Source organism: Apostichopus japonicus, chromosome 20, assembly GCF_037975245.1.
Source record: "Apostichopus japonicus isolate 1M-3 chromosome 20, ASM3797524v1, whole genome shotgun sequence".
Taxonomy (NCBI): domain Eukaryota; kingdom Metazoa; phylum Echinodermata; class Holothuroidea; order Aspidochirotida; family Stichopodidae; genus Apostichopus; species Apostichopus japonicus.
The window spans coordinates 14,811,917-14,839,591 of NC_092580.1; the positions used below are offsets into that span (position 1 = coordinate 14,811,917).

Sequence of the window (27,675 nt, forward strand, 5' to 3'; positions counted from 1 at the left end):
AATGGATTGAGATTTACAATACAGAAGAATGTGGACATAAAGTGCGGAAGCCCCAAGGCATCAGGTAGCCCAGACTGTAGTATCCACTTTAGGTATGAACTTTGACAGTAAGCTCAGATAACAAACACCATCAACAAAAGGTTGATGAAGAGGAGGTGTCAATTCCGATGGTACAATTACTGTTGTGTGAGGGACTGGGTTCGTGTCAGACTAATACTGGCAACAATAGAAAGGAAAGGAACAGCTATTTCTGCACCTGCGAGACAGTATTGTACTTGACTGTAAACAACTATTTTAACCACTTGTAGAATGGCTGTGCTCAGTGTGCTGTATACTATACATGGCTGTTCAGTGTAGCATAACTACTTAACATAATTGATGTCAGGTTGCAACTCAACTTTGATTATCAAAAGTTTGAATTCAGTCAAAATTTGAATGAAAAGTAGACATTATACCCATAGAAAACATGCCATGATTTTGGGCAGCAATGGAATGTGTTTATACAGACTATTGATAATTGAGTGATTCCTACTTGTAGGTTTCGGAACATCATGCAGGAATAATTGTTAGATGTAACCATTATAAAACAAAACCTTTGCAATTATAACTCCTTCCATGATTTTTAAACACATTCAAGTGACTTGCACACTTTTAATATGTGCATTAGAAGAGTTGATGGATTTAATTTATATTTCATCTTACTATAATTAAGCCTGAACATTTAAATTTACTTTAAGCCTGATATATATACCAAATTTAGTTAACAAAACGGATGTTTGTAATCATTTGCTTGTTTAGTGATCGAAACTGCAAAAACAGAGAATTTTACAGCCCATACAACATCCACACCCACTATGATGCAATGCATTCTATATGAATTGCCTACAGCAGTTTACTTTGCCTTTATTTAACACACAATCTGCATGCCTGTAGAAGTAAACAAGATGGCTCACGGTGATAAATATGTCATATTTTGCTTCCTACTGAAAAACTCCAGCTTGTGCCATTTTATTGATTACCACAAATTTCCAACTATATATGTCCTTATCAAACTCACTGATGGGTTGAAATTGCTGCAAAAACTGCACTTGAGCATAGGGAGCTTTGAGATAGTTGATTGCACAGTTCATAAATAACACTGTGATCTACCAGCAAATTTAAATTTCTTGCTCACTCAAAAGAACAGAATGAAGCGGAGCATAATATGACAAAAATTTGCCAGCATAAACCATTAAATATAGTGTTACGTATGGCAGTAATTATGCTATGACAGTAGCAAATTCAAACCAGACAGTGAGCATATAACAAACAGTAATTGGTAGGAAAAATAAAAGCTTTAATCACTTTAGGACACAATTTTGCCTAAATCCATGATTAACTTAATCCCATGCTTGTCCCTCATTCACATACCCTTGTCCCCAATCCCCTTTCTCCTCCCTTCCCCTCATCTTCATTTCATCCTCTCTTTTCGTAAACATGTGAAACAACACCTCCCTTCTATAAATATCCATTTGAAAACAACAATGTTTTCTGTTATTCCACATAGCAGAGCTGAGACAGTCCTAGGAACTTAGAAAACCAATGGTTCTAGACAGCTTCCCGCTTTACTTGATCAATAAAATGGCCTTCTAATCAATTCTATAGGGCACTATAATTGAATCCCACTTCTGGCAAGGGCAATTAGTACTACAGAAATGAACTTGATCCATAACACCACACTCTGATAGTCTACAGTACATACTGTAGCTATAGATCTCTAGGTGTGGATACTGCAAACTGGTACATAAAAATATATGTATACCAGCAATATTGCCTGCGACTATAACCAAATAAAAAAATACATAATGGCGACATCCAAGGTTATTTTGTTGTTAAGCTATAGAGTTCAAGTAGGCATTCAATTTGACTGTTGAAGCACATAATACATGAATGCAGTATTGAAAAAGTATCATGTATGCAAAATGTGACAGTGCACATTGGTACTGATATGATCTTTGATACAAACAAAGAAAGAATGATATGTATCGCACTGTACTGGGTATATATGCAATATTGCTTTCACACTTAGTTGATTGAGAGTGCATGGAGGGATACCATGAGGATTGAGATGGAGCCATTGATAAACACACTGTGATGTTATCTGATAATACTTTGGATCGGTGACTACAAACTGAAGAGTGACAAGCGAGACTAGCATAATGTGACTAGAGTATCATGTAACTTTATATAAAGACAGAATCTGTCAGTTTCCTCGATACAACGAAAGATTGAGACGAGGGAAACATATCCATGGGGACGCACCATGGATTATGCATCTTTCTCTTTTGGTAAAAAATAAAAGTAGTGTAGCTTGTCAAGCACAAATTTCAGAGATCTTCAGCATTGCCCCCAAAATTCTATAGTCATGAAACTTGCTAAAGTTATCTCGAAAGTACATTCAAGGTAGCCTTCTGACTTCTGACGACCCAAACTGGTTAACATATGATTAAGGGTTCAATTCTCTCAGTCAGAGATAATGGTTTGAGGGTGGCTGCCTTTTAATAACTAAACATCACATCGGCGAGGGGGAAAGACGGAGAGGGGGGTTACAGTAGACATTAAAAATCGTCAAAACCACATTCATGACTTTTAAAACTGGATGTAGTTTTTGGCTCTTTAGTCAAATATCCTATTTTCTTCTGGAGCACAGAGAAGATACAGTACAAATCCTCGTAAAGACCCATTATGGTTTCAAATGATTGACAATCAAAGCAATATTTATTTGTTTCCTACATTGTGCTTGGACTGTGTTTAGTTTCCTAATGACAGGTGCATTGATATCTTAGAACTAAAGCTTAAAGGATGGACAGAAATTTACTAAATTTGGAAACAAAGTTCAGTGTGTTAATTGCACTTTGGACAGTACAGAGGTAACATATAAATTGTGCAGTTAGGTACAAACCTTTATCTGCAATACAAATTGTTATTTAGTGACATTACATGTATGCCAAACATTGAAGTCACATCACTGAAAGTACGATCATATATGTCAGTGAATAATTTAGTGTTAACATTTTGCATAGCAATCTTGACATCTCAAAATTTTTCTACATAACATACTGAAAACACTGGCATCGTGTACAAACACTGGTATAAGTGTTTGGATTTGTGTAACAATTTGGTCATAGTTGCATCTAGCAAATTGCAATACTTATTACTTGATATGTTATTCCCTATATGGAATAGATTGAAGGAATATCACTGTCTTCAAAACTGAATACATACATGGTTCAAGTTATTGTCTTAAATGACAAGCAATCAAATCAAAACTCCTGACATCTATCAATAAATTTATCGACTCAGTATTACGTAAATGTACTTCAACTTATTATTCGGCAATGTAACACCCTACTTTAAACATTGCTCGATAGGCATTTACGGCTACACCTATGAATACCTTTCTGTGATATTTAACCACAACGTAACATTATAATACAAATTTGTAGTCACAACTAGCAAGCACTTATGGTAATGAAACCTATGATGCCATCAAATTTGTGGCACATTCAATAACAATGGTAAATTTAAAAAAACATTCCATGATGAATCGATAAAATTTAAAAGGAACTGTACGTAACAGAAGAACAGTCTGAAAAATAATTAGGAATAAAAAACCCACTTGATACACTACCTTAAGGAAACAATGATGATTAAAACACATCTCAGGAAGGGCTGAAATGTACAAAGCATTTAAGAGTTAGCATACTATTGTAGTACTCAACAATAAAGATTACTCACAGAAAAAAAATACCAACATTAGTTTTTACTCATCTTGATCTTTTTGTTTTGGGTGGCATTCAGATATATCACACTATTACAGCAAGTTATCATAGTGTACAATAAATATACCTTGAGTTAATGCCTTTCTGCTCCTTCTTCACAACTGCATTAACAGCCAGTCCTAGTCCTGTATTGGAGGATACACAAAGGAACTTAACCACAATTCCCACACCCTTTAACCTGGTATGACCTATGGGGTGAAGCACCATGGGAAAATGCAGTTGCATGGAGAGATAAAACTCTTTGCTGCCTTAAAGAAGGATATAAACTGACTGTAAATCTGTCTGGTTTAAAGTACAGAACCGTCACCACATCAATGTGCGAGCATTTCACATCAAATAGCTTTCAATATTATAATGGAGTCCATTGTACCCATTGGCCATTACAAAGTACAGTATTTAAATTTTCATATCCACCAAAAGCAAGACTTGATATGAATGGCTTCTTCTCTTTCTTATTTTACTTTTCCAAAATTTCTAACTTTTTGTGACCCACATAAAACCAATGATCTGTCAAAATTCAAGAACTGCAAATGGAAAGGAATAAACATTGCTGGTTACAAGATATCTGGCTGGTATTATACATGAAACAACATATTCTATTTATTTAAATTTTCCATTTTCCCCTGTCAAAGCTAATTTTGGATATGGAATTCAACCATCAACTTTCTGCTTGTCAAATACAGTTTGCCATACATATCTGGCTATTAACATACACATCGTAGCCACAGTTTTCATAAGATTTCAATATTTCCCCTAATATTCACCCTAATATGGAAATGATTACTGCTTTTTCAACAACAACAAAATCTGCTTTTGGCAGCAATGCTACAGCCCACACCACAACCAAGCTTTGAAATCTAATACATGTGAGACAACATATATTTATTTATTCATAATAAAATAAGGTAGGAAGTTCATCATAACAATACTAGCTTGACTGGGTTGCTTGGTTATACATCAAACTGTCTACCTTATCTTGCTTGACCTTTCTCATTTATCACTGGAGTAAAAGATACTGTGGGAGGGGTAAATTGAAGATGTCTGTAGAAAGTCAGCTTGGCTTCACTGAGCAAGCGTGGCCATTAAATCAGCATGCCAGTTGGCTGTTTATGGTTTAATGACCACCAGTCACTTTAAACAGTAAAGAACAAAATATAATAAATTAGTAACTCCATTCCTCTCTATGATGACACCACAAAAAGTGCATTTCTATGTCAAAAGTTTTAGTATCAAGCAGTGGTTTAGATACTAATAACTGGAATATTACACTATCACACACCTGATATGTTTTGCTGTATGATCATCATGATAAATAGCACAAGAGATAGATCTGTCTACAGATGTTACAGTATTAAAACTGATAGGAAGAGGTGCTGGGTATTGACCCAGAGGGGGGAGGGGGTGCAGTGCTTAAATCGTTACCAGTTGATTGGCTAAGTAGATGGGAAAGTGTAATAGTATAGTCGAGACAGTTAAGAGAGGTGCAGAGTAAATATGCATGATGTTTTATTTGCTTGTTTTGCAAAAGCAAAATTGCAAAAACATTGTATTAAACCCTTTAGATACAAGTTGTTTAACTTCCAAATAAAGATCTGAAGGAACTAAAAAATAAACAGTTTGTGTGCATGCTTTCACACATTGTGTTGGTTAATGAATTTTTAGAACACGTCTGTAGCATAATTGCAGCATTATATTAACATTCAAAGTTCTAGGGAAAATATGTCCTTGCACTGTACTCTACCAGTGAGGTATATGATTCTAAAATTAGGTCTAAAAACAGGTCACCGTTCCATGCTTACCACTATAAATGTCACTTTACAAGTAATTTAAGCTGACAAAGTGCAAGTTTCTCATTTCTGTTCAAGGAAAAGATATTCCATACCTTACTTTGTGGGCAGAAACTCATTTCATAACCATTCTAACAATCATATCAATCCTTTTACTTGTAGAGTTGGCATTATTGGGATATGTGTTTACTCTGGGCTGCCCCTTAACTTTAATTAAGCGCCAAGAAGGATGTGACTAGATGGCGGTTTAATCAGCCAAGTTTGTTTATGTAAAGGTCCTTGGTGAGCAGAGATAGCCTGATAGTTTAGATAGCAGTGTTGGATACAGAGCAGGTTGAAGATGAATTGTAGTGTAAGATTTCAAAGAATCCTTTCACTTGGACTTCATCCCAAAGAAACTGTGTACTTTGATATTGCCAAGCCAGCTACAGTAAATCTATTCATGCCTGGGGTCCATCTGTATACACAGCTCAGTTTCTGTGACATTACTTGTATTCCATTTTATTAGCAAAACATAAGGTATAACAATGACAACAGTGTACTTGAAAATAACCTAGACTATGTGACCAGAATATGAGGGAGCATTGAGCAAAGCAAATATCAGGACTAAGATCTACAGTATACTGCATGGAGGGGGGGGGGGGGTGGGGGGTTAGCCTTTAAGAATCAACAGTTCATCTGTATCACATCCCCAAAATACTATGCAAAGTGAGCAAAATTGCTGTGCAAGTGCAAAAATGTATGACAGATTTTGTACATAGGAACTTGAGTATATTAATAGATCAGGTTCCAGAGCTTTCAAGACTGCTATGCAAAATTTAAATAATAAGTTATTCCCTGGGCTAAACTGTACAAGGATTTCCATTTTATGAGGCTTAATTTCCACAATAACACATTTGTCAGTGACTAGATTTAGATAAGGAGGGGCCTCTACATCAATGTATTACTTAGGCCTGTGGCAGAATGCAGCAAACGTCCTCTACTAGAAGCTAGAAGAAGGTACCTTGCCTTATGGAATTATAGGAAACTACTTTCTTCTTTTTCCCTCCAGGAAACTACTTTCACTGATTAGATGAACACTGCAGTAAAAAAGGCCACAGTAACAAATCACTGTTTTACACAGGCATGGTTCCTTGCCGGATTCAAATTTCTGTGAAGAGAATTTTCTAATCAGCAGCAGACTATATGTCTTCTGTGAGTGACAATGAGACTAGCACTATACAACTTGCTCCGCTTCAATTTCGGCAAAGGATTGACATAGACATTCATGGTAGAGACTACTTTACAGTATGTGACCCAAGTCGTTATTAAATAGCTGTCATATTTTTGGATCTGGAACGAGCTGTCTCTTAATCATGTAAATCAATTATCTAGTGGAAAATGAACAGCATTGTTCATCTATTGAGAAATGTCTATGAGGTGACCGGTGCATTTATCCCAAAGTGCCATATTACCTTACTTCCATCCTTTTCTAATCTTTCATGACCACCCCGCCCCCCATCCCTCCCTTTAACCTGCCTGTGGTAACTCAAACCAAACGGCTGATATAGTAAACCTAAATGTCGAAGAGATCATATTTCATATTTTATAGATTATCTTAACACTATTATACTACGCACCGAATAAACTAGACCTGGCCTCGTTTTTTACTTAAATATTGTTTTTTCTGCCCAGTAGAGAAACCACTCAGGGTTACCACACTACCCAACCATTCTTCTTTCCTGCCTGGACATGGCACGACAATGCCTAGTTCACTACATTGTGCCTAATTCATAGCCTACATTTATCTATATTACATCTAACATGACTACGGTGTAAAAGTATCACACATTGTTGTTGATATTCTTCTCTGATTTACTTACCGTTTGGTCAATACTTAAAATGCTGTTCTTTAGAAATTCTTCAGTTGTGGATACTGCAATAACAGATTCTGCAAATTGAATGAAAAGAAAAACTTTGTCAATTTTCTGATTTGTTAACTCAAGTCAAACAGACAGGGTATATTTCAGTTTCCAAAAATTACCCAATGTCACTAGAATGAGCGGGAAAACACTCCTGTTGTATTATTTCCATGCAGCCAACAGTAGAAACACTTAAATGCTGACGAACAATGTTACAGTACAAATTTCAAAACTTAACAAAACCACAAGACCATAGCAATTTCCATTGACTCTGCTTCAAAAGCGTGACTCTGCTTTACAAGCACACAGGATAGTCGTCTGGGTTTTGAATAAAAGTCTTAACTTACAATGAAAGGATACAAAATTTGGGTCCACAGACTCCAGAAAGAAATGTAATCAACACACAGAAAGTACAGGAATTGGTTTCATTCACCGTAGTACAAGCACCTGTATTGTAACTTGTACATACAACACACTCAGTCTCCTGTCGTCTAGTTGATATGAACTTCCCAAGGGCACTAGTTAATTGCATGCGGCAGACTTACTCATGCATCCCAAGAAAAACACTTGTATTTCAGAGCATTGATTTTCTCTTACCCAATAGATGATGAAGCCTGTGCTGTTTAAGTTCCTAGCCCACAACTTGAATGCTATCTACAGTACAATATTCTCTCAATGGGAGGGCACACACGTTGATAGTGAGAATCTATTGTGTGGGATAAGCAGAATGTAACCAAAGGTCCTGCGGTTTGATAGCTGTTTGCTCATGGTACAAAGTACTTGCACAATTATATCTGACTCATTTGTATTCTCTAGCTAAAAGTACTTGTTGACACTTGCACAACAGTTCTAGTCAATGGGTACAGTTAAATTTTAAAACAAGCTTGTGCTATTAACGAATCAAATTGGTCCAATGGTGTTGCATTACACGAGTTCAAACACTGACCAACTCGAGGGGGAAAATGTCTGCGGATTATGATGACTAAAGTTGGTGTTTGTGATTACATGGGAGTGATAAAATCTGTGAATAATAACTGGTCTCGTCATCGATGGAAAGTTAATTCAGGTGAAAACTATATCAATGAAAATGAATTATATGGATCAAGAGTAAGCAGGGAATCCAAAATAAATTGGGACTACTTTCAGTTATACATAATAACCTGACCTTAAATTGCATATGAAGGCACACAGTAGGCTCTGTGCTATACCAAACAAATAGAATCTGTTTGCAAACAATGTTACAGTAATTAAATTACTGGATGCACACCATAGCAACTAAGAAACAAAAGTTATGGGAGATGCACGAACCCAAACAACATCTTAACCCTGAAGTAATCGACTTGCCCAAAAGCATTCACACTACAATCTCGATGGCCCTTGTGGGATCAGGATCCTCCCCGAAAGGGAGATCAACATTGTTGGATCTGATCCTTAGTATGTGAGCATTCAAACTAATGATTGCCTACGGATCAGATCAGATCCCACTTGCATCCCAAAATGTGCATGAACAAGGATCTGAAGTAGCTGGATGACAACATGTTCTTGGGAGTTATTATGAATCCAAAATTATGCAAATTACAGTACTCCTCTGTTTAATAGCAATTGGTGGCTGTATATGTTTCAGCTTTTTACTGCCAAATCTGACATGACTTGACCTTTTGTTCCTTATGGGAAAGAAATGTCCAGAACAGCTGCTCAGAGTGCTCATCTGTGCAGACAGCCTGTAGGAGGATGGAGATGACAGGATGTGTGATGACATGGAATGAGTACCTTAAGGTACTTAAAGGTAGTCTGTATAGGCCCAAAATTATAGCATGCTATAATTGCTAAAAGTTTTCAAACAGTACTTTCCTGGAGGTGTTTACCCTCTAAATTGTTGTCATACATTCTAAATGAACACACAAGATGACTGAATGTCCCAGTGAGGTAAATTTCCTCCAAGGTGTTAATGAAAACAGTATAAGAATTTTGATCAAAGGGGACCATATTTTGAAAATCTAGCATATTTGGGGTCAATGCAGCATACCTTTAAGCTGTTCAACAGAGGAACACCCATCAGGAAAAGACAAGTTTATGAAATACAGTCACTTGATATCTTGCCCATAAATAAACTGAATGACACACATTTTAAGACCTACCAACTTTCCCAGTTGGCAGTTTTGCTAGAAGTCTCCGATTTTTAAGGTGACCTCAATGTCTCCCAATGTTATGAGCTTATCTCCCAGCAAATTTTTTAATTGCTAATTTGTTCCATAAACTAGCAATCAGAAATGGGCCCCACATTTTATGCATTAGGAACATGGAGAAAATCCACTTAGTTTTTCGATAAGATTTGTAAAATACTTCATGCCCGGTGTTCTGCAGCGTTTTCATATTATTACAGAGGTTATGTTTGTGACTTTTTATGTCACTCTTGTTTTAGTTGGATCGCCAAAATTCTTTCTATTTTTCCCCTAATTTCCTGATTAAATTACAAACTTTGTTTTCGACCACCTCGTTAAATTATCTGCGTACCCATAGTCAAAGATGGCAGACAGCATGTATTCCTATAAAAACAACTGCAAGACTGGCTGGCTGTTTAGCTGCAGGGTCAGAAGTTATAAATAAATAAATGCTAATTAGTTCAATCATCATAAATTTACTTTCCATGTTTTCTTTAATAAACCTAAACAATTTTTATTGGTTTAATATATGGGGGGGGGGGAGTTTTGTATCTGTAAACATGGAGTTAAATAACCCCTCTTAAGAAGATACTACAGTAAATCACAACCCTAAACTGACAGTAATTATAAAACAGATATTGAAACAGAGGGTGAGCGTGTCCATATTTACAGGGCTCCTCAGGGCTCAAATTTTCCCATTCATTATCTGTGAGTTATATGATAGATGGTAAATTTCTCAAACGTAGTAATGGTGGTCATTTGCACCTGGACTAGAGCAAAGGTTATAGAAGTATAATCCAGGGAATAATTTATTGTTCAAAGTTTTTGTAACACTTTAAGTCTCTCACTTCAAAACAGAATTTCCAATTAATAAATATGACATCATCATTCATCATGACAATCTTCAGAAGTTAGTCATTAATGATCCCAACAGATTGAAAGGGATTCTATACTCTTAATACTTCCAAATTACTATTTATACTAAATTGCCAAATATTTCTTTCAAATTTTCGAAAATTGACTCGATTTCTTCACCGTCTGAAGTAAGACTAAAGTACACAACTTATCAAGATCATGACAATGGAAGAAATCTCTTCATCATAATTGAAATAATAATAAGTATTTTTAGTGGGAAGAGGCATTTTATTTTGGCCAAAAGTCACATTGAAAAGCTATACACAAGGATGGTTTGAAATGTTAATTACACCGTTGTCAATCAAGATCTCAGAACTTGACAGCTTGGTTCTATTTAAATGATAAAAATTGATAACTTTTAGTTTAAGAAGATTAAACATCCTATACATCATTCTGCATGATTGGATGATCTGATGCGACTACTGCATAGCACATGTATAACAACCTCTATCCCTTAATTAGACATCAAAGTTCAAATATCAAACCAAAGTAAACATTACTATACAGATAAGAATGTGTGATGCAATCTATGAAGTGGGCATTCCTTGAACTACCTGCTTATCTAGCTTGACTATATATGCCCTATTTAGATATCAAACATGGGGAAAATGTGTGTGTGAAACTCTCTTCACATCAGGACGATTAGAACTTTCTTTCTTAGTCTTTCAAAAAAAATGATGTGGACTAGAGACATGGAGTTTACATTAAGAAACTGCGGAACATGCTGTCTCATTAATTCCTATATATACATAGCTCACAAATTTGTATCTATGGTAACAGGTCAAAGGTCATATCCACAGGAATGTCCAAACTATTGACATTACAAAATGAAAACTCTCAGTTGATATTTATCAAAACAAGATGTAGGTACCCCCCACCCCATGACTCTATAATACCATCAAATGTTATCAATTGTGACTTTCACATGCATGCAATAAGTAGATGATCGTGCATATTTTATGTTGCAAAGAGATCTAGTTCAGAGGTTCAGTCAATATCATAATTCACTGCCCACATGGGTAATGTTCTTGTCATCCTGCACTTGCATGGGGAGTAGTGAGTGGCAGAAATTCCAGATGAAACTATCCATCTTCTACCATTGCTGTGCTGTTTGCCATTCTTTGATAATCATTTCAAGGAATCTTTCACATTTTGCTATATAAACGATCTTCTTCCTTCCCTTAGCTGCACTGGTTCATTACAATGTTCACTTACTTCCCATTGTTCACAAACTCATAATTTAAAAAGGTACTCTGTCACTGTTGAACTGTACAGTGATATTTTACACTTAAAATGTCTAGTACTGTAATACCAAATTGCAGATCATCCATGCATATTGAAATGACCCTCTTTTGGACCCCAATACCATTAAACTTTTAAATGTTGACTTCTGTAAAATGCTAACATATCTGAGAGAGAGAGAGTGAGTGAGGCAGAGAGGGAGTTGTGTTTATTGAGTGACATGGCTATGCAGGATCTGATTCCAAACATGCCTACTCCCTCAGGATTACGACATAGTAACCTTCTTTATGAACTAAAGACAGCGCTATCAGCCTCCCACACTTAAGAGGATCAATGAGGCATAGAGAATGTTTAAGTGCTCAACAGATGATGTAGGTCTACATTATGTATGTACAATATCTTCACCCATACTTACAGTAGGAATGATCTCTGTGTGGTTGCCATGGTAATAAAACCACAGACTCATTGCCATTATGGAGAAAGTTGAGAAATGATGCCAAGAAATGAGGACAATCACTTTACTACATGACTCATATATATTTGATTGCTTGTGAGGAAGATTCAAGAAATTCAATATTAAATCCAGAAATTACCATTTTTGACCCATCAGATTTTAATTTTCCAGCTGTTTCACTTAAACAGCTGAGCATGATACTTTGTTAAAGCTGAGCATGATTTGTTAAAGCTAATATTGAGAGGACAACTCATTTTTTTCTGCAGTGATTGTTAATGATATTTCAATTGTACACATACAATTCATATAGTTTCATACAAGACTTGTAGTGAGTCCCGATACTCTTACTCTGGCATAGTTACCTGCAGACCTTGTACTCAGCTTTGTGTACTTATACTTGATGCACTTTCCATAGTAGTACAGGAAGTTAAGCAACACCCCCAAAACTTATTGGTTTGGGTATTTACAAACAAAGTGTAACGACACGTCAAAGCTCATTGTTTGTCGTTAGCGTTAACAAGTATTTTCTCCAATCAAATGTTTTAACTTGGGTTGATTCTTTGCATTATTAGACGCTTTACGGGAATTGTTTGTTAGATAAAATCTTATAAGGGGTGCCACTTGCTTGATTTATGAACAACTGTTAAGGGGAACACTCTGTCTCTTGTTGACCGATTTTGGAGGTCACTGAGTAGGACGTCTAGTTTACGCTCCGGGGGGCCAAAAATGTTAGGTCTGGGTAAATCTTGACCAGCACGCATGTCGTATTTAATCGTGTTTTATTGGTTGATGGTTGTAGACTGGGCGTGGTTTATGTTTCTAATAGGTTTAAGTGTAGGTTCACACGTTATAGGTATAGGAAGTAGTTTCTGTTTAAAAGCAACTGCGGGTTCGGACGAGGGGCGGTTCCCGGCTCGGAATAGGAGGGGTAGAACGATTGTGACCATGAATTAGGAGACGAACGAGTCATCTATTGGCAAAAACAGTGGTGGAACAGCCCAGGAAGTCGGATCGGACGACAAGTAAAATAACCCAGAAGACCAGGTTCAACACTTCGGTTCATCTGCGCCGCAGTTCACCAATCCGTCAACTGCGCCGCCGATCACCAATCCGCCAACTGCGCCGCCGATCACCAATCCGCGCCGCCGTTCACCAATCCGCCAACTGCGCCGCCGATCACCAATCCGCGCCGCAGTTCACCAATCCGCCGACTGCGCCGCAGTTCACCAATCCGCCAACTGCGTCGCCGATCACCAATCCGCACCGCAGTTCACCAATCCGCCGACTGCGCCGCTGATCACCAATCCGCCAACTGCGCCGCCGATCACCAATCCGCCAACTGCGCCGCCGATCACCAATCCGCCGACTGCGCCGCTGATCACCAATCCGCCAACTGCGCCGCCGATCACCAATCCGCCAACTGCGCCGCCGATCACCAATCCGCCGACTGCGCCGCAGTTCACCAATCCGCCAACTGCGTCGCCGATCACCAATCCGCGCCGCAGTTCACCAATCCGCCAACTGCGCCGCCGATCACCAATCCGTGCCGCAGTTCACCAATCCGCCAACTGCGCCGCCGATCACCAATCCGCGCCGCAGTTCACCAATCCGCCGACTGCGCCGCAGTTCACCAATCCGCCAACTGCGCCGCTGATCACCAATCCGCCAACTGCGCCGCCAATCACCAATCCGCCAACTGCGCCGCTGATCACCAATCCGCCAACTGCGCCGCCAATCACCAATCCGCCAACTGCGCCGCTGATCACCAATCCGCCAACTGCGCCGCCGATCACCAATCCGCCGACTGCGCCGCAGTTCACCAATCCGCCAACTGCGTCGCCGATCACCAATCCGCGCCGCAGTTCACCAATCCGCCGACTGCGCCGCAGTTCATCAATCCGCCAACTGCGCCGCCGTTCACCATAGCCCAATCTTCAGCGCCGAAGTCTATCGTTCTGCCCTCCGTGTCGAGACCCGCCATTAGTAATGTACTGTGTTGTATTTAACTTCATCGACTTCTAAGCATGTGTTAAAACCTGGTTTCGTATTTAATAATTGCCTCTGTAATGCACGACCACTGTGCACCATCTTGACATGTATATAGATCGTAAATAAACGGGTAAACTTTAATATCTCCTGTCGACAGCCTCATTCCTGTGTTCCCGCATTTCCACTCTTCCTTGCGCTCACCACCGAGGACGGCGCGTTACATTGGTGGCAGCGGTGGGATTCCAGTGCGTTCGTTTTGGTTAGAGTGAAGGAAGATGTCGGACACCAACCCGTTTGCAGAGGATATGACGAATGAGCAGCGTGCATGGTCGCTCCCCGATATTCACCGATCTGAGGTGGCTGAGTTCGACCTGTTACTGGAAGAGAGACCGGTGACTCATGCAGCAGAGGGAAGCCGTGACCGAAATAGATATGAACAGCACGACGAGATGACGAGTCGAAATTTACTGACTGAAGAGCCCACCACCGCACAAGTGAGAAGAGAGGTGCAAGACATGATGCGGCAATCCGTCAGACAACCCTCCACTCGTCAACCAGATAGGTTCAGTATCCAAACTCCAGCTGACTTTACTGCCCAAGGGCGAGAGTGGAGAAGCCCCCGGACCATGTGGAGGGATGATGGTAGGCCGAGGGCCGATCCCATCCATCGACCGAATTGGGGAACTTCACTGACAGATCGACGACTTACAGACGACGGTTTCACGAGAGAGGGTTTTCAGAGAGACGAATTCCCTATGAATGATGCATTTTCAGGTCACAGTAGAAGAGAAAGGGTACAGGCACCACCGTTTGATGGTTCCATCCCTTGGGAAGACTACATCGTTCAGTTCGAACTAATTGCAGAGCTGAATGATTGGAACAAAAGAATGAAAGCGCTTCAGCTTGCCGCAAGTTTGAGGGGGCCAGCTCAATCCATTCTAGCTGACTTGGAAGAAGAAAAGCGGCGCGATTACCAGGCAGTGGTCAACTCCCTTGAACAGCGTTTCGGTAGAGCTAATCAGACTGAACTGTTCAGGGCACTACTAAGAAACAGGGCGAGGAAGCCAGGTGAAAGCATCCCGGAATTGGCTCATGATGTTCAGCGCCTTCTTGCAAGAGCTTACCCGAACGCTTCGACTGATATGAAAAACACCCTGGCGAAGGAATTTTTCGTTGACGCAATTGGGGACAGCGACAGTAGATGGCGGATCTATCAAGCTCGACCCAGAAATCTAGAAGAAGCTGTTAGCATCGCCGTCGAACTTGAGGCATTCGCGCTCGCCGAACAAAAGAAGGGGAATCAGAGGAAACTTGCGCTGAGAACGGTGGTAGAGCACAAGGAGCCATTGCGAACCGAGACAGACGAACAAAGTACTATCCTAGCAGCTGCGCTGTCGAAGGGATTCTCTGATTTGACTGCACATTTAACCGCCCTCTTACAGAAGGACCAGACAAAGAGCAGAAATGTCGACAGATTTGATAGGTCAAAATCGATCAAGTGTTGGAACTGTGGAGAAATAGGCCACTTCAGTAGGAATTGCCCTATGCCTAAGAAATATGAGAGCCGACCGGATGGCGTAAAGAAGACGGAAAACGAGCAGAAGTCGGATTCGTAGGGCGGAGTCCGACTTTTCCGCAAGGTGAGCCCGCAATACCACTTTTTAGGAACAGAGTCCGGTCCGTTGGTACCCGTGGTTTGTACGTGAAGGGACAGCTGGAAGGGGTCGATGTGGATTTCTTAGTCGACACCGGGGCTGAGTTCACTGTTATGCAAACGAAGTTCTTTGAGCGACTGTGCGCGAAGAGGGATAAGGTCCTTGACGACGTTGCAGAGAATTTGGCGGTAGCGGACGGTAGACCACTGCACAGTATGGGGCGTGGTAGATTTCTGGTAAAAGTGGGGAAACTAGAAGCGATGCATGATATTTGGGTGGCAGATATAGATGCTGATGCACTTCTTGGGTACGACTTCTTACAGAGATTCGATTGCACGATAGCCGCTGGAAAGGGGGAGATGACCATTGGTAGACTGCAACAGAGTACCGTTGAGGAAAAGCTTGATAGGTGCAGAGTTGTGCTAGCCAGGACGGTGGTTGTTCCTGCCTCGAGCGAAGGGATGGCGATGGCCCGAGTCCCAGACTGGAAAATGCAAGGAGAATCTGCTGTTGTGGAGTGTAGCAAGAAGTTTCTCGAAAAGCACCCCGTGATGATCGCTAGGGCCATTGTGGACCCCAATAGGGAGACCATACCTTTACGACTAATGAATCTGACGAGCAGACCCCTAACAATTTACGAAGGCACTACTGTGGGTGAATGTCTTTCTGCAGAAGAAATAGGCATTGAAGAAACAACAGTTGCCCATCGTACGACCAGGGAGAGAAGCGTTGGAGAATGCAAGGAGAAAAGTGCGACTCTGGACGAACATTTGCAGAAGCTAGCAGAGAAGAGCTCTGCCTACCTTGGTGACGCGGAGACGATTATGGTGAAGAAACTTCTGGCCGATAATGCAGACGTCTTTGCTCGATGTAAAGGGGACCTTGGGCGCACTGACTTGGTCCAACATACAATCGACACCGGAACTTCTAGGCCAATTCGACAGGCCCCGCGTCGCCTCCCGATACACCGCAAGGAAGAGGCCGAGAAAGAGGTAGAAAGAATGCTTTGTCAAGACATCATTGAACCTTCATCAAGCCCATGGGCATCGCCAGTTGTACTGGTCCGGAAGAAGGACGGGTCAACTAGGTTCTGCGTGGATTACCGAAAGCTTAATGACATAACCGAGAAAGATTCTTACCCTTTGCCCCGCATAGATGACACTCTAGACGCACTTGCTGGGTCGCAATGGTTTTCAACCCTCGATCTGGCAAGTGGCTACTGGCAGGTTGAGGTGGAACATAAGGATCGCCCGAAGACAGCTTTCGTGACTCATGGTGGCCTGTTTCAGTTCAAGGTATTGCCATTTGGCTTGTGTAACGCCCCTGCTACCTTTGAACGGCTTATGGAAAGGGTCCTGAAAGGTCTGCAATGGCAAACCTGTCTTCTCTATCTCGATGATGTCATTGTCTATGGGAATTCGTTCGACAAAACAATGGAAAGGCTCACCGAAGTATTTGGGAGACTGAGAGAGGCAAGACTAAAGCTTAATCCCGAGAAGTGTAATCTATTCCAGCGTGAAGTTAACTACCTCGGTCACATTGTGTCTGGCCACGGTATTGCCCCAGACCCCGAGAAAATTAAATCTGTGGTAGAGTGGCCTACTCCCTGCTCCGTCACCGAAGTTCGAAGTTTTGTCGGCTTATGCTCCTATTATCGTCGTTTTGTGAAAGGATTTTCACAGTTTTGTACTCCCCTGTTTCGCCTAACAGAAAAAGGCAATAGGTTTAATTGGAATGAAGATTGTGAAAATGCGTTTAGAACGCTAAAGCAGATACTAACGACTGCACCGGTCTTAGCCTACCCAGAACCTGATGGATTGTTCATCTTGGACACCGACGCTAGCGATTTTGGTTTAGGGGCAGTGCTTTCCCAGCGAAAACAAGGGTCGACCCAGGAAAACGTTGTCGCCTACTTTAGTAAGGCTCTATCGAAGACAGAACGAAAATACTGCGTTACGCGCAAAGAGTTACTGGCAGTGGTTTCATCCGTGAAACATTTTCACCACTACCTGTATGGAACCAAATTCGTTGTCCGTACTGACCATGCCGCTTTGAGGTGGTTGACCAACTTTCGAAACCCCGAGGGGCAACTGGCTAGATGGCTAGAAACCCTTTCCACCTATAATTTCCAAATACAGCACCGACCCGGACGACTGCACGGCAACGCAGACGCACTATCTAGACGGAGGTGTGCCCCATGCAGGGAGTGCGAAAGGGCGGAAACAAAAGATTCGGGACGGGGATGGGATGATTTAAGGAACACCACTGGTCATGTGTTCACCATTGTTGATGGTAAGAACAGGTCTGGTAAAGATAAGCACGACGTAAATACCGGGAATAATTTCTCAGATACGCTAGGAGCCTGGTTTCACAAATGGACGCACCAGGAATTACGTGAATGGCAGATCAATGACGAGGATATAGGACCTGTTCTAATGTGGAAGGAAGTACAACATTCTAGACCTGATTGGGCCCAAATAACAACGGGAAGCACCGCTCTAAAGAACTACTGGAGTCAGTGGGAACGACTTGTTCTGAAGCGAGGGGTACTTTACCGAAAATTTGAATCTGACACTGGAAAATCTGCTCTACTGCAACTACTGGTACCGGAAAGGATACGTGAGGACATTTTAAGAGGCGCACATAACCATAGGCTATCTGGACACCTAATGGCGAAGAAGACATTGAGTCGTATTCGCGGAAAGTTCTACTGGAGCGGATATCGAAACCACGTTCGAAATTGGTGTAGAAGCTGTGACCAGTGTGCGGCTAGAAAAGGACCCAAGAAAAAGTTGAATGCAAGGATGAAGCAATACGGCGCAGGCCATCCATTGCAAAGATGCGCCATGGATATCATGGGCCCACTACCAATTTCAACTAGAGGTAATCGCTACATACTGGTTGTCGCTGATTATTTTACAAAGTGGACGGAAGCGTATGCGATAGCTGACATGGAGGCGCAGACCGTTGCTCGAACTCTCGTGGAGGAGTTTATATGTCGCTATGGAATCCCAGAAGAGTTACACACTGATCAGGGCCGACAGTTCGAGTCCGAACTGTTTCAGTGTATGTGCCGCTTGCTGGACATAAAAAAGACTAGGACAACGCCTTTCCACCCCCAATCTGATGGAATGGTGGAGAGGTTCAATCGGACACTCGAGGACATGCTTTCTCTAGTAGTATCAGAAAATCAGAAAGATTGGGATTCGTGGCTGCCTTATATGTTAATGGCATATCGCTCCGCCGAACATGAGAGCACAGGTTTCCCACCGGCGGAATTGATGTTTGGACGAGCAGTAGATCTACCTCTCACATCGCAACTGCCTAAACCCCCCATGGACCCAGATGCTCCAAACCAATCGTTGCCGAAATATGTAGCACAACTAGAAGAAACTCTCCGAAGTGTGCATGAATTTACCAGAGAGCGCCTAAAAGTAGCGAGCAATAAACAAAAAAAGTTTCACGACCGAGGAGCTAACGCGCATGAGTTCGCCGTCGGAGATATTGTGTGGCTTTTAAACACAAAAAAGAAAAAGGGCATTTCACCTAAATTACAGAAACGTTGGGTTGGACCCGGGCGAGTTATTGACAAGATAACGGACGTGGTCTATAGGGTACTGATGGGACCTAAGAGAAAGCCACAAGTTGTGCACCATAACCGTTTATGCAGTTACCAAGGCGACGACCCCCCTCTTTGGCTTTTACGCCCTGCTAAACAGAAAGAAAATTCAGTTCAAATAGAGTCACAGCAGATTGTTCAGTCCCTGGAAGAACTCAAATAGTTGATTGTGTAGCTGTACCACGCACCTCTCGGCACTGGAGGAAAACAGCTAAAACTAGATAGACTGTCCCTTTTAAGTTACGCACCAGCCAGAAATATAAACATCCCCGTAAACGATTGGAAAAAGTCCGCAGCGTTGGAGGTCATCGTTGGGTGTGAAGGCTGTAGATATAGATGTGAATGTTTACAAATACCTTGTTTGTGACGAAAAACGAAAGGTTGGCCAGAAAACTTTGCCCTTCATCCGCCCCTACTTTTAATTGATATCTGTCAGCAAGTCACCAGACCACCACCGAGGTACCACGGCTAGCGCTAGCAAGGCTGAACTAAACCTGGAACAAAGACTTCTTATGTCAAGCCCAGACGGAGTTTTGACTACCGGAATCCCCCCTCCTCGTAGGCTACCTGTCTGGCATAAATCACTGTTTTAGGTACTACCAGTTAGTGAATTGTTTTGTCTGAAGACACAGTTGTTTTCACACTTGTTCACTTGCTTTCGCAGGAGTAGCTTGATTATTTCAAACCCTTAATTTGCAAATCGCCGGAGAGAAGTTAGACTTAATATTATTTATCTTACTGTATGTGCTGTATAGTGCATTGAAAAATCTTGCCAATCGAAACTGTTAAGACTATACCAACGCCTGCCATGTCGAAAATGTACGACCAAGAATTTAAATGCAAAGTCTGCAGGAAACGCTACCAACAAGTTTCTGACTTAGAAAGACATTTTACAGAAAAGCATGCGGCTAATGACAAAAGGCATAAATGTTCTTCTTGCGATTATTCCTCTAACAAAAGGAGTGATGTTATCAGACACAAGAGTAGCCGCCATGGGGAGGCAAAGACGAGGTCGTTCACCACAACGGAGGAAAAGCGCCCGTTAACGGAACCTGGATCAAGCGGGATGAGATCGCCTCCAAAAGTACAGGGACTGCGATCCCCGCCGAAAACCAAAAATAAAGCTGAAGGCTGGCCCACACTTGAACAGATCTTGGGATCGCCAACAGAGGAGACTGCGCTTCTAGCGGCAAACGAGACTGAGGCAAACCTGTCGTTAACGGAGGTGCCTCCCACACCATATGTCACCCCGGTACGAGGCCAGGAAAATGGGGAAAATAACATACAAGAATCGGACTTTCGAAAGGTGGTAGCGACACGCCTGTGTGAGTGTTGTACCAACAAACAGTCAAACCCTGGTTTCCTTCGAGAAAAAATCGTCACCGAAGTGTATAACGACGGGCGAGTAAATGTGACGGTACATAAGTTTGAAGAAACGGAGTAAGAAGAGCAGCCAGACAGGGGAGAGGAACAACACACTAACCTAAGAGACTACGGAGAACGTCGCACTGGAGACGGTGAGCCGCGAGAGACGCGCCGCGAGACAGTGCGCCGCAAGTCAGATTCCGCCAAAGCGACGAAGCTTCGTTCGGACCTTGTTTTTATTTCTGTTGGACGATTTTACATGTACTTGCTGATTTTGTTCTATGTATTATGATTGCCTTTGGAAACCACACGTTACCGTATATGATTTGCAAGACGGGAGTGAACTTCATTCCAACGTTGGTGCTTTTGTTACGTGATTTGAACATTAAGCTTCATTATATACGCATGTTGTAAATATTTTTCCAACTTTATACTGGACACTTTGATTTTTCATTGTGTTTGTTATACTGGACACTTTGATTTTTCCTTGTGTTTGTTATACTGGACACATTGATTTTTCCTTATGTTTGTTTAGTTGAGAGAACATCTGTTATAGAATGGACGCTTCATATTATTCATACTTACTACTCTTTTCCAAGTTGCTAAGTACTGCGATCGAACGGTATGTGTGTGCTATGTTTCATTATTTTCTTTTAAAAGAGCTAAGTTAAATGCGGGACGCATTTCATTCTTGGGTGGGAGAGATGTAACGACACGTCAAAGCTCATTGTTTGTCGTTAGCGTTAACAAGTATTTTCTCCAATCAAATGTTTTAACTTGGGTTGATTCTTTGCATTATTAGACGCTTTACGGGAATTGTTTGTTAGATAAAATCTTATAAGGGGTGCCACTTGCTTGATTTATGAACAACTGTTAAGGGGAACACTCTGTCTCTTGTTGACCGATTTTGGAGGTCACTGAGTAGGACGTCTAGTTTACGCTCCGGGGGGCCAAAAATGTTAGGTCTGGGTAAATCTTGACCAGCACGCATGTCGTATTTAATCGTGTTTTATTGGTTGATGGTTGTAGACTGGGCGTGGTTTATGTTTCTAATAGGTTTAAGTGTAGGTTCACACGTTATAGGTATAGGAAGTAGTTTCTGTTTAAAAGCAACTGCGGGTTCGGACGAGGGGCGGTTCCCGGCTCGGAATAGGAGGGGTAGAACGATTGTGACCATGAATTAGGAGACGAACGAGTCATCTATTGGCAAAAACAGTGGTGGAACAGCCCAGGAAGTCGGATCGGACGACAAGTAAAATAACCCAGAAGACCAGGTTCAACACTTCGGTTCATCTGCGCCGCAGTTCACCAATCCGTCAACTGCGCCGCCGATCACCAATCCGCCAACTGCGCCGCCGATCACCAATCCGCGCCGCCGTTCACCAATCCGCCAACTGCGCCGCCGATCACCAATCCGCGCCGCAGTTCACCAATCCGCCGACTGCGCCGCAGTTCACCAATCCGCCAACTGCGTCGCCGATCACCAATCCGCGCCGCAGTTCACCAATCCGCCGACTGCGCCGCTGATCACCAATCCGCCAACTGCGCCGCCGATCACCAATCCGCCAACTGCGCCGCCGATCACCAATCCGCCGACTGCGCCGCTGATCACCAATCCGCCAACTGCGCCGCCGATCACCAATCCGCCAACTGCGCCGCCGATCACCAATCCGCCGACTGCGCCGCAGTTCACCAATCCGCCAACTGCGTCGCCGATCACCAATCCGCGCCGCAGTTCACCAATCCGCCAACTGCGCCGCCGATCACCAATCCGCGCCGCAGTTCACCAATCCGCCAACTGCGCCGCCGATCACCAATCCGCGCCGCAGTTCACCAATCCGCCGACTGCGCCGCAGTTCACCAATCCGCCAACTGCGCCGCTGATCACCAATCCGCCAACTGCGCCGCCAATCACCAATCCGCCAACTGCGCCGCTGATCACCAATCCGCCAACTGCGCCGCCAATCACCAATCCGCCAACTGCGCCGCTGATCACCAATCCGCCAACTGCGCCGCCGATCACCAATCCGCCGACTGCGCCGCAGTTCACCAATCCGCCAACTGCGTCGCCGATCACCAATCCGCGCCGCAGTTCACCAATCCGCCGACTGCGCCGCAGTTCATCAATCCGCCAACTGCGCCGCCGTTCACCATAGCCCAATCTTCAGCGCCGAAGTCTATCGTTCTGCCCTCCGTGTCGAGACCCGCCATTAGTAATGTACTGTGTTGTATTTAACTTCATCGACTTCTAAGCATGTGTTAAAACCTGGTTTCGTATTTAATAATTGCCTCTGTAATGCACGACCACTGTGCACCATCTTGACATGTATATAGATCGTAAATAAACGGGTAAACTTTAATATCTCCTGTCGACAGCCTCATTCCTGTGTTCCCGCATTTCCACTCTTCCTTGCGCTCACCACCGAGGACGGCGCGTTACAAAAGATACCCACCTGTCTCCTTTACCTACGCACACCTATCTACCCAGGCTTATTAACTGGTAACCATCTTACACTGCGCTCTCCCCCTCCCTCCCCCCAATGACCCTATCCAAGGTCACTGACCTCCTCTTTCGGAATCTACCATTCTGAAGCCGATTACGCATTATCGTCTTGGAGACAGGTAAGCGAGGAGCGAAGTAAATATTTCCAACCATCCTTTTCACACCTGGTTTTAAATTGTTGTGGAGCTATTTTTCAAGGTCAGGAAGCAAAATTCCCTATAGTGTACTCTTGGTTGCAGCCTTCTACTCATACTAGCACTCATATTGAGGGGAATTCTACATGTACTCATCATACCCATGCTATTGTATGACAAGTCTGATACATACACACACCATTTTACTGTCAAATAATCTGTATCTGCTTTTGACTGCACTATAATTTTCATTACTTCACTCACACTCTACAATGTTCCACTTTCCATTTTCTTCCAGAAGTGTTGACATATATGTGCTTGCAATCTCCCCAACTATTTTTTAACATTATTCATACAAAAGACAGGCAACAGACACAGACAAGGTTGTTTGTGTAACTGATCTTAGATACTTCTCCTGACCTACGAAAAGGGCAACAAAAGATAGATGAAATGAACTAATGTAACCTGTTGAATTTTTATGATAGCATTACAAATACAAAGGAAATTGTCATCTATAAGATTTCACTCAAATAGCCCAATAAACTTCAAAATCTACAAACAGTAGAACTTGGATTCTTTCCTATTACCATCCAACTACTTCCGTTTTCTCTTTCCTTGAAAGAGAGTCGATTACTTCCTTTAATGACAGCTTCAAAATGTACATGATGACAAAAACAGTTGGGATTAAACTTCATAAGGTTAAAAAATTCTGGACAAACAATTAGAAAGATCCAATTTATCAGGTTGGATTCTCCTGATCGTTACAACTTTAATTGTTCATTGGAACCTCCTTATTTACAACCTCCTTATAGTTCAATATTTGTGGAGTTTAAGCCATGATGCCAATGACCTAATAAACATCTCAGTTATGCTGCTGAACTCTGAACCTTGTTCAAAAGAAGAAGGAAACCACAGAAAATCATCTTTATTAAAGGAAGCTACAGGTAAGAAATAAAGCTACCATTGACCAATATCTTGATATCTCACATAAGTTTGAAAGATTAGGTACTGAAAGGAGACAAAATTACACTCATCAAGTGCTAATATTTACCTCAAATAGATATAAACAGTTCAGATGGACATCTAGGTTCAAAACTTTTGTCAACCAAGGGGCTGCCATTTTGTCAATATGTATGAAGTCATCTTTAGAATGGACTTACTATTATATCTGGTTTATCACTAAAAACCTTAGTTTTCAAATGAAATAAAAAATATTTTAGCTGTTTGTGTGAGCTCTTCATGACCCATATCACATAGCGAGGTTAATGATGACTAGTACAAGTTGGCTTCTTTTTCCAATCATTTCCAGTGCAAGGTATCACAAACAACTTCTACGATGTACAGTAGAGTACTAGAGTCCCAGCATTCCACAGGGTGAAAGTTAAATTATTGTACAGTATGTACTGTACTTACCTTAACTTGTTAATAAACTGAATAAAACAAAGGTGTCTTGAAAAACAACTCCTCTAGGTAGATATCATGAAGAATGCACCTTATCACCTTGGGATTATGTCATGAAGAACATCACCTTCAAAACTGTGTGATAATCTATGAACATGCCTCGCACAATTCTTCCGAGAGGATGATTTCGCTTGGAGTGTACCACTCGATTAAAGGCATACACACGGCTTGGACGTTTACATTGTGGGCTTTGCAAATTACTGTTAATACAGTGCAACAATACGTTATGTAATTATGGTCATAATTCATTGAAATATAAAGAGTGACCTAGGTTTGTTTGATGATATCAAATGGAATGAACATCAGTACTTCTTTCATAACTAAGCTCCTTTTGCCATGTGCTGCATGATTAACTTTCATCTGACACAGAACACATCACTCATTGAGGGGTCCGGTGATTATGCAGATGACATACTATACGAGGAGGCAACCGTACAGTATGTCATAGTCACACATATCTTAGATGGTATTGATTAGGCAGCACTGCCTAGATACGTATAGTAATTGGTATGGGTCGAACGTCTACATCACGGACCAGAACACATGTCTTAATGTCTATGTATTTGATATAGACATGTCTCTGTACTAGGCCTAAAACAACTTGGGTGTATTCAACTACCCATTTACTGTAATGTAGTAAGGCAGTCATTTTATGTCTGTCCCCAACCCCTCCTTCTTTTCTTCAAGGGTTTTATGAAAACATGTTTACCATATATATTTCCTTTAAGAAAGTTACAATTTCTTTTGTTTGTATTGTTCATGCAGTGTAAGCTATACATGAAAAATCTGTCCCATTTCTGAATTCAGTGAAAGATTTGAAATATCAAACCTGGGGGTTGCAACAATTCCCTGTGGAAACCAAGATACTATTTATATACCAGGGAGCAATTTATTGCATAGTACAATTATCAAGAAGTTCTCCTCTCTAGTATACCATTAGCATAGTGGAGTGCAGGGCTATTAATCCTCCCCATGCACTGTGTTATATTAAGAAGAGGAGCTGACAAGTTGAGTGACTACCAGTTAGTGTTGTCCTGAGCATAAGGTGAAGGCAAGATTACAAGATTTGCCCTAAGGTTACTAAAGGTTTGTTTAGATAAGTCCTCTGGGGTCTGTCAGCAGAGAAGCCCAAACAGCAAAGGTTCCCACAGTTGTTCTGACCTTGACAATCACAAAGGCAGTTTAACTTCTGTGAATGGGATTACATCTTTAAAGAAAGAGTGAAATTTGTTGGAGCTGTATTCATTGATTTTTTAACAAGAACAATCAATCCATAACATATCCAAAGAAGCAAAATATTAGCATAGTGGGGTCACACAAGGAAATATTTACCTTTCATGACAATGTAAATCACCTTTAATAGTGACGGTATTTATTATTTCCTATTATTAAAGTGAACTAAATTTAAAACTTTCCCATGATAAATTACATGCAGTCAATGAAACTGACAAGGGCTCATAGCATTTTGTTACCTTTTTTTGGGCAAGAGGAAATAGCATGTCATTTTGGTATTTACAGGGATGTAAGTGCAGCCCAAAAGAAAAACCGGAAAAAATATTCGGAGACCCCAGGTGAATGCCGTCCTAACACATCCGACTCCTAGCTCTGACTACTTACACACTATCGTTATGTTAGGCTAGCTCAGAAGTATTAGCGCTAACACATCTTACCCCTAGTTCTTACTACTTACACACTATCGTTATGTTAGGCTAGCTCAAAGTTACGAATACGTCGCAGCGAACTACGGAATAAAAAACAGTCTCACATTCGAATGCGATCACAAATATCGACTTTCATATGCGTATCCCGTAGATTTCCGCCGCTCACAAATATCACAAGCGTTAATTCCAAAACTTATGTCGAGCACCAGCAGTTACGAAGATATTAATTAGCAGTCCAATCAACATGAATTAGGCAAGGTTTTTCAACGACAGAAATGAGCTATAGCGATTTGAAGTTCGCACGTACGCAACTATATTCACATGGCACAATGTTGTACAGTGCAATGCGATGATGCGAAACTGGAAATGGTATTTTGAGTGATCGATGAGTGAAAATTGAAGTTAGCTTGCTACAATTAACGGGCCAGGCATTTTTGCCGCGTTGTGTCTTTGATATTCGAACAATTTTGTGGAACTTTATTGGAATTTTAAAAAAAAACGGATTTCCGTAAAAATACGGAAGACTTATTGGAATTAAAAAAAAAAACCGGATTTCCGTAAAAATCCGGAAGACTTACATCCCTGTATTTACAAATATTAATATTTATGGTAATCAGCAGCTGCTTAATGATTGGTTCGTACTATGAATATCTGAACAAATGAACGATAGAAAACTGACTGGAAAGTTACAAATTCGAGGAGAGCAAAGAAAACTGTGGCAAGAATGGGATCTGAATAAGTGCTCATTTTGCTTGGAGTTTGCCAACACTTTTTGGTTTGCAACTGATTTGTTACCGAAAAGACCACGTACAGTATATGGCTGATAACTCACATGTTAAGATCAGCTGAACATTTTCAAAGACAAAATAGTTTGATTGAATGACATCCAATTATGTGCAAATAGGACATAGCTTTCACAGCTAGATTATGTGACACAAACTTCAGCTTCAAAGAGAGCTACAAAGTTTTCCTTGGAGCGTGTCTCAGATTCAGCCGATATTACAAA

At 41.5% G+C, this 27,675-nt stretch overlaps 1 protein-coding gene across 8 annotated transcripts in view; it reads right to left on the reverse strand.

Annotated features, from left to right (window-relative positions):
• The window catches only part of LOC139962107 (neural cell adhesion molecule L1-like), a 133,018-nt gene that overhangs the window by 88,598 nt on the left and 16,745 nt on the right, over positions 1–27,675 (reverse strand). For 6 of the 8 annotated variants that reach the window (XM_071961993.1, XM_071961994.1, XM_071961999.1 and 3 more), the window contains exon 2: positions 7,471–7,538. The gene's annotated coding sequence lies outside the window, so the exon portion shown is untranslated. Of the gene's footprint in view, positions 1–7,470; positions 7,539–7,856; positions 7,979–8,106; positions 8,246–27,675 lie in introns of those variants that run through there. The other 2 variants (XM_071961995.1, XM_071961996.1) reach the window with 2 other exon arrangements.